Below are 13,227 nucleotides of genomic sequence, written 5' to 3'. Positions count from 1 at the left end.
TTTCCCTTTTCGGTACCCTCGCCATAGGATACTTATCTGGACGGTTATTTATGCTTTTGACACCGAGTTGGCACTCACATAGCAGTTGTTTTGTGCAGGAGATGCCCAGTTAGTGCAGATGGCACATTTATATTCATTTTGAGTTGAGTTTTGACTCCTCATACAAAGGAAACTCTGCTGGATTTACTTCCCGCGAGTCGTGACTTCCATAGTTGGCACTTTTGAGTCTATTTCGTTTGAGATTTTACTCCCGATACAAAGGTTACTCTGCCCAAATTTCTACAGCGTCTCCCCATAGTTTGACACCTCTTAAACCCTCTTATGAGCGATGCTTCTTCTTCAGAAAAGGAGGAGTATTTCATTCGAAAGTTCGATGGCAGCAACTTCACCATGTGGAAAGAGCGCATGAAAGATGTTTTGATAAACAAAGGCCTCTCAGAACCGTTGAAAGAGCATGCAAAGGATGATGATTATACACAATATCAATGGGAGCTTTTGGACGCAAAAGCCATGGCTATGATACGTCTACATCTAGCCAAGTCAATCTTCTTCACTATCATCGGGAAGAAAACAACCAAGGAACTTTGGGATAGCTTATGTTCAGCATGGGAGAGCAAAAGTGCATCCAACAAAGTTTTTCTCATGAAGATGCTTATGAAGCTCAACATGAAAGAAGGTAGGATAGTTTCTAGTCATTTAAATGAGTTCAACTCCTTGTTCAGTCAACTGACATCTCAGGGCTTTAAGGAGTTTGACGATGAACTCAAGTCTATCTTCTTGTTATGCTCTCTACCCAGTTCATGGGATATCTTTTGCATAGCCATTAGCAATTCAGCTCTGAATGGAAAGTTAGAGTTCAATGCTATCACAGATGGGTTGCTCACTGAAGAGATTCGTCGTAAATCTCTCGATAATGCTAGTCATGGAGATGCATATATGGCTAGCAGTTCAACAAAGGCAAGAGGCCGTGACTGGAACAAATACAAAAGCAAAAGTAGAGAGCGAAATCCTCGTAGTCCTAGCAGACACAGGAACCAAAGTAGAGACCGCAATGCTAGAAATGTCGAGTGTTACTATTGCCACAAGAAGGGTCATTACAAAAAGGATTGTCGCAGTTTCCTAAGAGATCAAAAAAACATGCAAAAGGATAATTCTGGCAAAGGCAAAAGTACAGTAAAGATTGAGGAGGTCAATATTGTTGAGTCTCCCATACCTATCACTGCAGTAGAGGATGCTCTTCCTCCAGTGATGCTCATTATGCCCACAAAGATTCATCCCGAGGTGACAGCGGATGCCTCAGATGTTCTCATTTTCACTTCCGATCTCACTCCAGATGCTTTGGTTGCATAGGATGAGGGTTAAAGAACAGAATTGGATCCTTGATTCTGGTGCATGTTTTCATGTCACACCGCATAGAGAGTGGTTTTCCTCTTATGCATCCATGCCTGGAATAGTCAAGCTTGGTGATTCCTATGAGCTTGACATTATTGGCATTGGTGATGTGAAACTTCAGATGCATAATGGCACTACTTTTGTGTTGTAGAATGTCAGACATGTGCCCAAGCTTACGAAAAGTTTGCTTTCTATAGGGCAATTGGATGATCTTGGCTACACTACAGGTTTTGGTAATCGTTCTTGGATGATCCGCAAGAACAACCTTATCATGATGAAAGGAAATAAAAACGGATCCCTGTACTCTTTGTTTGCTTGGCTTGGTTGCTATCCAGGACATGGAACTTGTTCAAATGGATGTGAACACAACATTTCTTCACGGGGATCTAGATGAAGATGTCTACATGAAACAACCAGAGAGATTCGTATGTGAAACCCAAAAACCAACGAGGACAGAATTGGTTTGTAGAGTTAAAAAGGCCCTCTATGGCCTCAAGCAAGGTTCAAGGCAATGGTATAAAAAATTCGACAAATTCATGCAGTCTCAGGGTTACATAAGAAGTCAATAGGATCACTGCTTATACACAAAAAGATTGAATGATGGTTCTTTAATCATCTTAATCTTGTATGTAGATGATATGCTTATCGCAGGCAAATAAATTGATGAAATCAATTAGTTGAAAAAGATGCTAAGCACTCAGTTTTCCATGAAGGATTTGGGAGATGCCAATCACTTTCTTGGTATGCACATCAAGAGAGATAGGCAATGTGGAATTCTTGAATTATCTCAAGAAAAGTACATTCACAAAGTCTTGCAACATTTTAGGATGCAGGGGGGGAATTCATTGAGTACCCCAATGCAAGCATAGTCCAAACTTAGCAAAGACGACTCTCCCAAGAAAGTGGCTGAGAAAGAGGAAATGACCAAAGTACCATATTCTTCAGCAGTTGGCAGTTAGATGTACGCTATGATAGCCACAAGACCAGACATTGCACATGCAGTGGGAGTGGTTAGTAGGTAAATGGCAAACCCTAGCAAGAAGAATTGGGAAGCAGTGAAGAAAATCCTCAGATATTTGAAAGGTATAGCTAGCAAGTGTTTACGCTTCAGAAACAGTGATTTATCTATTGTAGGTTACACGGATGCGGATTATGCGGGTTGCATGGATCGTAGAAGATCCACATCTGGCTATGTGTTCATGTTTGTTGGAGCAGCTATCTTTTGGAGATCATGTCTCCAAGATTGCACGTCTTCATCTACCAATGAGGCAGAATATGTTGCTAAGTGTGATGCAAGTAACGAATCCATATGGTTGGCTCGTCTAGTGGGAGATTTGGGCATTTATGAGGTTCCAGTACTACATTGTGATAGTCAGAGTGCCATTGCTTTGGCAAAGAATCCAGTGTTTCACTCAAAGTCAAAACACATAGAGGTTAGATACCATGTCATACAAGATGCATTGGTTGGAAAGCGTATCGAGCTTGTCAAGGTTCACACTGACGACAACCCCGCAGATGCTCTCACAAAGAGCCTAGCCTTGGAGCGATTTACACATTGTATAGAACTTATGGGTGTAGGATGAAGCCTCGGCAATGCTTCATCAATTTTGTATAGACTAACTATACTAATGTCACTATTGGCCACCATGACCTTCAAGTGGGAGGTTGTTGGGGTATAGGCCAGGTGGCCATGGGAAACAGCCCCTATTTACACTTTCACCTAAATGAATATAGGGAGAGAAAGGGAGAGAGTTGACCACTCTCTCACTTTGCTCTCCACTAACCCCAAACCTACTATGTACTGTGCTTCATCCCCTTCTTCTTCTCCTCTCTTGCACACATTCCGTACGCGCGCACAACAGTAGATACATATGAATCTTCGATAATATCCACAGTGTCCCATGAAGGATTGTACTTGTTTCACGTATGACTTTGATTTTGTCTAGGTCAGTGGTTATGCCATTTCTTGAGACAATGTGTCCTAAGATGCGGCCTTGACTAGCCATAAAAATGCACCATTTGGGTTAAGACAGATTTGATATGCTCTACACTTCTCAAATACCTTTTGTAAATGGTCTATATGTTCTTCTCGTAGAAGAGAGTGTACACAAAGATCATCCATATATATTTCTAAGAATATTCTCAAGTATTCTTTGAACGCATGCGTCATTAACCTCTAAAAGGTAGCTGGTGCATTGGTTAAGCCAAAAGGCATAACTCTATATGCATATATTCCCCATTTTGTGGCAAACGCTGTTTTGTGTTGATCCTCTATTGCAATTGCAGGTTGGTTATACCTTGAAAATCCATCTAGAAAGGAATAAGCCCATTTCCCGGGCACCCTTTCAAGTACATGTTCTCTGATCGGCAAGGGATAATTATCCCTTATGGTGGCTACATTTACTTTTTTGAGGTTCACACACACTCGCAGCTTTCTGTTCTTTTTGGGGACAACCACAATGGGTGACACCCAATCTGTATGCTTGATCTCATAGATGAATTCAGCATCCATCAGCTTGTCAAACTCCTCTTTGATTTTTTTAGCAAATGTGTCATTATATGTATAAGGACGCTGTTTGCTAGGTTTGGCATCTAATTTCAAAGGAATTGTATATTGGCATATCGATGGATCAACTCCTTTGTGGTCTTTGTAGGACCATGAAAACACATCTTTATACTTCTTGAGAAGTTGTATTAGTTGTCCTTATTCTTCAAGATCTAAATTAGTTGCGATATAGACCTGCTAGGGCTTTTCACCTGGTTCAACGAGGTCTATCCGTTTTGCATTTTCCGGCCCATCGTAAGATTCTTGGTTTATTCTTTCCCTGATTGGTGGTGTCATTATGATTCTTTTGTCCTGGATGGTGAATTTTCGATAGTGTGATGGTACATTCATGTTTCCTTTGTCTGAATCCTCCTTACCATCACTTTCTCCCTCAGTCGTCCATACCTCTCGTAATGACCGTTTTAGTTCTTGGTATTTCTTTTTACGCTCCAATTTGGTCCACTCTAGGTCTTTTGTTATTTCTTGTTTTGATTTTTGAGTATTTGTTCATTTTGTTTTTGTTTTAGCTTTCCGTACTTATTTTATTTCCTCTTGCATCCTTTCCCTTCACACTCTCGAGAATCTTGTTAAGTATGGAGCCTGATTTACCCTTGTAATTTTCTGTGGTAAAAGCGCACATTTGTAAGGCCCGCATTATGAGGAGAAGCCATCGTGCGTGAAGGAAAATCACTCATCGGAAACCAAAATTTTCACGGACAAGAATCAGGGGCAACTTTAGAGGCCTCAGGGACTTTTTTTTTCGCCAGAATATTATGGCCGGACGGCGGCCGGAAAGTGGTCGGAAAACAACCGATCGGTTGGCCGGTGGCCGATAGTCAATGGCCGATGGCAGGTGGTCGGAAGTCAATGGCCGGCGGCCGGTGGCCGAATTCAAAAGCGGACTTGTCTTCTCAAGGGTGGCCACACATGGGCGGATTGGAGGGTCCGATTTGGACTTATTCGAACAAGGGCGGCTACACATGGCTGTCTCTCATAAGAGAGGGCAGCCCTTTTGGCCTATAAAAGGAGGCCATTTCTACACACATTTCATAGTGTGAAGTTGATGCAACAAGGTGAGTGTGAGGTGGTGAGAGTGAAGCAAGGCGGAGCTCTATCAAGGGTTTAATCCCTTTGTAAACTACTTCTTCTTTTGAAGTGCTAAAGCCATTGAGTAGCCACATTGGGTGAACCACGTATATCGTGTGTTCTCTCTCTCTCTACTCTATAATCTCTTGTGTGTGAAATCTATCTCTCTCCTTTAAGTAATCTACTCAAAAATCTATTTAGCTACGTCTTACTTCCTAACAAATCTTTCTAATATTTTCTCTTTTACACAATCCTCTGCTTTGACAAGCATTAGATAGTGAGTTTTATCTTTTATCCTGGGCATCAGGTTCTCTCTCATTTTGTTTTTTGTTCGTTTTCTCCTAGAGTTCCTAGTGTCTAGGGTGCTGATTGGAAAAATCATAAAACCTTATATTCTCTGTTTTCTCCCCACGTTCTCTTGAGCTATTTGAACACTCGTTATCTGCATCGTTATTTTCCTCCAGATGGTCAGAGGAGTTATAAAACTCTTCTTGTTTTGGTGGTTCTACAATCTCATCTCCTCTTGGTATAAGGCTTATCGTGTAATAGGGTAGCACATCATAGCCATCCTTATCGCAAAATGTTGTCGTTGGGCTATCTGTAATGGTACAGACATCCAATGTTGCTAGTATGTGTTCCCATTCCAGAGGTTCTAAGGCATCTTCAAGAAAAGGTTCCAGAATATAATCCTTGTCCTCAATAGATCTTTCTAAGACGCATTCCTCTATTTTTCAGCTCCCACAATGTGAAGCTCCGCACATCCATAGCTCTTTTTTTCTTCCCTAACCATGCTGGGAGTTCGGACCCTGCCAATGTAGCCGAATCAAACCCTTCCACTATTGTCTGGTTTACATCTTTGTAACTATGGTCTTTTAGGTGTATTTTGGTTGTAGTCTCGCCATGTCTGAGGTATATGTGGTCGTAACCCCAATCCTGGGCCTCATTGAAATGTCTCATGAATGGTCTTCCCAAGATGAGCTCGTAATTTTTCTTTTTGTCAAAATCGACTATTGCAAATGTGTGCTCATACTCGATTCCGCACGAGGTGACAATTACTTTTTCTAAGATTCCTAAAGGCTTCTCCATGAACCCATCTGCCACTTGCAATTTCATTCTGGTAGCTCTCAAAGCCGGTTTTCCTCATTTTTTCCAGATTTCCTTAGTGGAAATAGCAACTCCTGCTCCACTGTTTAGAATAGCTTTGGAAATTACTCCCTCGAATTCTACTGGTAGTGTGGTGTTTCCATCTTCCCCCTCGCAATATTCTCCAACCTTGTTTAAAGATACTGGCCTAGTGTTTATTTGAGACTTGTCCAATTGTCACGTGAACCGAATAATAGATATCGATAGCAAAAGATAGAGAAAGAGATCTTTGTATTGATGAATCTTTGTAGAGTTTTGATACAACAGAGGAGCAAAATATATGGGCGTACTCCGTTGTACGGAGCTCGAACCTCCCGACCACCCCCGAGCTTCAGTTCGCTTGCATGCAGCGTCTCACTCGCACTCGCACTCACACTCGCACTCTCACTCTCACTCTCACTCGCACTCGCACTCGCACTCGCACTCGCAGAAGAAGAGATCGGTGAATGATCCCCAAACGCATCACCCGTCGTGCTTTTATCCTTCTTTTCCTCGAAAATCCTGCACGATTTTCGTACCAAGTATACCTGCGAGAATAATATAAGAACGTGATCGCTAAGCGATCCGTAAAGATTAGATTTCTATCATGACACTTTGCACAGATCCTGTTTCACACATTGATTTCTGCATCGCCTACAAAATAGCCAAAAGAACATACTCGTGCAACCAATTCAACATGATAATCAAAGTAAAAAGCATAATTATATACCTTCATAATCTCAATTGTCATACTCTACCATGAAGAAACAATCCACTTCTTGGTTGATAGTAGGGAGAACTGTATGATGTTGTATTTCTGTCTGTCCTTGTGTACACTACACTGCTGCTGTCTTTTGTTTGTTTTCATCATAACTTTTACAAACAAACGCAGAACAGAGCAGTCCAGGTACTCAAAACGACGGGAATAGGTCTGGTCTACAAGACAACGTTGACAGAATTGCGAAAAACATCTCTGTTTGGCTAAAAACGTAACTTTCAGGTCGCGACTCATAAAACCTCTATTTTTGGGTCTCCACTACTTTTACAACTTATTTTAAGCCTACCCATGCATTTTAAGCTAAAACACATAAATATAAAACATTGATATTAATAAAAATCTCAATTTTACTGTTCATAGACAGACTATCTGTTATTCATTAATCTTTATCAAATCCGTCTTTAGTGTATTATTTAAAAAAAACAATATATGTTCTCTCTTAATATCTCAACTCATTCGTATAAGCTCTATTTAATAGACTATTCAACAATCTTTCAAATCGTGCTAACAAAAGATATGCCCTGCTACATTCTTTTCGACTTTACGAACTTCGAAGACTAATCCTATTACATTCTCCCCTTATCAAAATTAACTCTGTCCTCAGAGTTGGTCTAAAGAGAGAAAAATTCTCTTTGCAAAACACTAAGATCAACCCATGATGCATCCTCTACTGGATAGTTCTGCCACTTAACCAAAACTTCCACAATGTCTCTATTTCTCAGATGTTTAAAACGCCTATCTAGTACTAAGTCTGGTTCTACAGTCAATGGTCCGTCATCTTTCAACTTAGAGTTGTCCTGTAAAACATGGTGCACGTTAGGAAGATACTTTTTCAATAAACTCACATGAAATACAGGATGCACTTTGAGATGAGAAGGCAATTCCAATTTGTAAGCTAATGAACCAATGCGCTTCAAAATTTTAAATGGCCCAGCAAATCGTGGAGACAATCGCTTATCCTTTCCAAGAATCAAATGAGACTTCTCGGGAATAACCTTTAAGAAAACCATATCCCCAGTTTCATACTCCACAACCCGATGTTTCTTGTCATAATATAATTTATGTCTCTTTTGGGCTTCTCTAATATTCCCCCTGATTTTGGCCAACTCGTTATCCATTTTTTGAAGCATCTCACGTGACAGTTCTACCTTATTCCTCGAGCTAAGAAAATTTATAGGTGTGGGATAGTTATAGCCATACATTGCCTCAAACGGAGTCATCCTAATAGATGAATGATATGAACTGTTATATGCAAATTCAACCACCAAAGGCAGATATTCATTCCAATTAGATTGGTTTTCATTGACATACATTCGTAACATATCTTCTAAAATACGATTCACCCTCTCCGTTTCCGCATCGTTTTGAGGATGGAAAGCATTAGACATGCGTAACTGGGTACCTATAGAGTCAAAAGTCGCTCTCCAGAAATGAGAAGTGAACTTAGAATCTCTGTCAGACACTATGCTCTTGGGCATGCCATGCAAACGAAATATCTCTTTCATAAACAAGTATGCAATGGTCAATGCAGTAAAAATTATTTTTACAGGAAAGAAGTGAGCTTGTGTTGTGAGTCTATCTACCACCAGAAAGATCGAATCATACCCTCCACGAGTAGTAGGAAGTCTAATGATAAAGTCCATGGATATACACTCCCACTTCTGTAAAGGAATGTCTAAGGGTTGAAGGTCACCAGGCATCCTCTTATGCTCAATCTTAACTTGTTGACATTGAAAGCACTCACACACATAATTCTTAACATCCAATTTCATATGCAGCCAAAAGAATAAGGTTTTAATCTTTTCATATGTCTTATTTAATCCAGGATGACCACAAAAAGGTGAATTATGACACTCATGCAAAATTTGACTCTTAAAAGAAGAATTTGCAGGAATACACAAGCGGTCATAATAATACAGATTTCTCTTATACGAGTGATCTGTTCTCATACATCTCACCAATATTCTCACGCAAGAATTTCAAAATAGGCATGTAAAAAGAATCATTTTCAACTTCGGCATGTATCTCATCAACCAAATTGGATCGCACAACAGTCAACAAATTACACATGGGCCTACGACTCAATGCATCTGCAACTTTATTTTCTTTCCCACACAAATACTTCAAGTCAAAATCATACTCAGCCAACAATTCAATCCATCTCCTTTGTCTGTTATTTAACAATGGCTGAGTGAAAATATACTTCAAGTTTTGATGATCAGTACGCAATTCAAATTTTACACCAAGCAAGAGATGACGCCAATGCTTCAATGCATGAACAACAGCAAGTAATTCTAGATCATGTGTTGCATAGTTCAATTCATGTCGTCTTAATTTCCTAAACTCATATGCAACCACTCTTCCTTCTTGTGTCAAAACACAACCTAATTGTTAACCACTAGAGTCACAGGACACAACAAATGGTTTGCCCATCTCAGGAACTTTTAAAACATAATTTTCCGCTATTTTAGCCTTCAAGGTCTCAAAAGCAGTCTCACAGCTAGAAGTCCACACAAAACCCTTGTCTTTCTTGGTCAATTCGGTCAAAAGACTTGCTATCTTAGAGAAATCTTTAATGTGTGCTCTCTCATATTGTGCTAGACCCATAAAGCTTCTTACAACTCTTACTAACATAGTCTTAACTTTATCAAGATCAATGTGAATCCCCTCTTTAGAAATCACTCTTCCCAAATACACAATCTGATCCTTTGCAAAAGAATACTTACTTGCTTTGGCATACAATTTATGTTCACGCAAAACCTCAAATGTTTTCTTTAAGTGCAATGCATGATCTTCTTCATTCTTAGAATACACAAAAATATCATCCAAGAATACCAGAATGAAGTCATCAAGATACGGGTGAAAAATATTATTCATTAAGCACATGAAAGTTGTTGGTGCATTAGTCAAACCAAAAGCAAGAACTCTAAATTCATAATGTCCATAACGTGTACGAAAAGAAATCTTTGGAATGTCCTCGACCTTAATGCGGATTTAATGGTAGCCAGAACGAAGATCAACCTTTGAAAATATTGTAGCACCACTCAAATGACTAATCAATTCATCTATGTGAGGAAGAGGATATTTGTTCTTAATGGTCTTTTTGTTTAATCCCCTATAGTCGATGCATAACCTATATGTACCATCCTTTTTCTTTTGGAATAACACAGGACTACCCCAAGGAGATACACTAGGTTTAATGAAACCCTTTTTCAAAAGGTCATCAAGTTGTATCTTGAGCTCTTTAAGCTCATCAATATTGAACCTGTATGGAGCCCTTGAATAAGGTGTTGCTCCTGGATATAGATCTATGGCGTGGTCTACCGCTCAAGGCGGAGGCATACCAGGAAGATCGTCCGGAAACACATCCTTAAATTCATGTAAGAGATCCTCTATAAATTCTGGATTTGTCTCTTTATGTTTATCCCCAGATTCTTCTTTAATCTCATTAGCAAACACAAGCAACGTCTCACACTCTTATCTAAGTCACCTTATCAATTCCATTGCCAAAACTAGATTTAGAATCTCTTTCTTTCCACAAAGAGTGTGACTTATCATCATCAAATGATTAAAGATATATTTTTCTTTCTTAACAATCAATCAAAACATGATTTTCAATGATCTAATTGATACCAATGATAACATCATGCATATCAATGTTTATGTTATAGAAATCATCTTTATGATTTCGACTCTTCAAAGAAAAAAAAAACAATTTTTCTACTAACTCTTTCGTGAAACTATTATTACCACTAGTTAAATCCACAAGACTTTTAACTTCTCGATTTAATTTCAAGTTTAATTTCTCAATCAATTTAGACGATAAGAAGCAATGAATACTATCCAAATCAATTAAGAAATTCAAATCTTAATCTCAACTTCTATGCATAAATTTGATCTCACAGAAGCTTTCAAAGGACGTATCAAAGACATAAAACATCACAAAGAAGGGGTAGATGACTTACCTTTATCGTACGCATCGCCAAAAAGTCTCCAATTGAGCCATCCTGGTACGTATTGTCTTATCGGTCACCTTGCTCGAGCATTTGAAAGTCTCGTGGTCGTGTTATCGATATTGAAAGTATAATCCAAATCTTTGAGTTCTTCAATCCACGCTTCTAAATCTTCGCATATCTTTCTTATGCCATCAAACTCTTTAAGCTTAGCCTTTGTTAAGAATGATTTGGTTGTCGCTTCTCCCATATCATCATCGTTTCTTTTGGCGGTACCCCAGCGCCGCCACGATGATTATTGTTTCCAGGTGGATTAGCACGGTTTTCACCTTCATGTTGGCCATCAAGTCTACATAGATATCAAGCTCTCGTGCTGCTTTGCCCCGCAGAGCCTCAGCACGCTCCTGATTTGCAATTTTGAGATCTTCTCATAGTCGCCGAATCAGGTCTTCTTGCTCCTTCATCCTCCTCTCGTATCCTTCCATGTCCAGAATCAACCGCTTGCTCTGATACCAATTGTCACGTGAACCGAATAATAGATATCGATAGCAAAAGATAGAGAAAGAGATATTTGTATTGATGAATCTTTGTAGAGTTTTGATACAACAGAGGAGCAAAATATATGGGCGTACTCCGTTGTACGGAGCTCAAACCTCCCGACCACCCCCGAGCTTCAGTTCGCTTGCATGCAGCGTCTCACTCGCACTCGCACTCACACTCGCACTCTCACTCTCACTCTCACTCGCACTCGCACTCGCAGAAGAAGAGATCGGTGAAAGATCCCCAAACGCACCCCCCCCGTCGTGCTTTTATACTTCTTTTCCTCGAAAATCCTGCACGATTTTCGTACCAAGTATACCTGCGAGAATAATATAAGAACGTGATCGCTAAGCGATCCGTAAAGATTAGATTTCTATCATGACACTTTGCACAGATCCTGTTTCACACATTGATTTCTGCATCGCCTACAAAATAGCCAAAAAAACATACTCGTGCAACCAATTCAACATGATAATCAAAGTAAAAAGCATAATTATATACCTTCATAATCTCAATTGTCATACTCTACCATGAAGAAACAATCCACTTCTTGGTTGATAGCAGGGAGAACTGTATGATGTTGTATTTCTGTATGTCCCTGTGTACACTACACTGCTGCTGTCTTTTGTTTGTTTTCATCATAACTTTTACAAACAAACGCAGAACAGAGCAGTCCAGGTACTCAAAACGACGGGAATAGGTCTGGTCTACAAGACAACGCTGACACAATTGCGAAAAACATCTCTGTTTGGCTAAAAACGTAACTTTCAGGTCGCGACTCATAAAACCTCTATTTTTGGGTCTCCACTACTTTTACAACTTATTTTAAGCCTACCCATGCATTTTAAGCTAAAACACATAAATATAAAACATTGATATTAATAAAAATCTCAATTTTACTGTTCATAGACAGACTATCTGTTATTCATTAATCTTTATCAAATCCGTCTTTAGTGTATTATTTAAAAAAAACAATATATGTTCTCTCTTAATATCTCAACTCATTCGTATAAGCTCTATTTAATAGACTATTCAACAATCTTTCAAATCGTGCTAACAAAAGATATGCCCTGCTACATTCTTTTCGACTTTACGAACTTCGAAGACTAATCCTATTACATTCCAATTCTCTGATCCCTTCTTGAAGCTTCGAGGTGGGGTCTTTTACTCCAAATGTTTCTAAGAATTTGCCTACAATGGTCCACATGTTTGGTCGTACCCTCAAGAGTTCGGCTAATGTGATTGTACATGCCACAGGGGTGGACAGCAACTCAATCAACCCTTGTGAATCCATCAATTTGTTGGAAGAAAGTCTTTGGGATGGGATTTCTCTCACCTCAGACTTGGCTTCATACTCTCCTAAGTAAGAGGATAGAGTTTTTAGTGAGTCTGGTTGGCTGTGCCCCGAACTAATTGATCCCTGGTCTCCCCTTTGCGAATGTATATCAAAGTTCATTTGTGATCTTGCCTCAAATTCTTCAATAGGAGGTAAGATCTCATTTTCTCTTTTCTCATGTTATTCATGTGGTAACTCACCCTGTTAGCTTCATTGGCAACGGATTTGCTTCCACAGGTCATCTACACCATTACAATCCCTACCCATTTCTACCAATGTTTTAGGCTGGAACCCCTCACTTGTCTCATCTGTTGTATTTGGCACTATGGTAGGCTCTCCCCTAGACTCAAATGCATTCGTGAGTCTTTCCTTCATTTGTACTTGTTTCTCTAAAGTTGGTTTTATAGGGGTTGGAGCTGGTACGTCATGCCAACTTGCAGGTTTACCAAGCGGGTTTTCTATCAAGGATTGAGAT

Source organism: Adiantum capillus-veneris, chromosome 12, assembly GCF_014529385.1.
Source record: "Adiantum capillus-veneris isolate H3 chromosome 12, ASM1452938v2, whole genome shotgun sequence".
Classification (NCBI taxonomy): Eukaryota; Viridiplantae; Streptophyta; class Polypodiopsida; order Polypodiales; family Pteridaceae; genus Adiantum; species Adiantum capillus-veneris.
The sequence above is the reverse complement of the archived record's forward strand: the minus strand, read 5'-3'. Positions refer to the sequence as shown.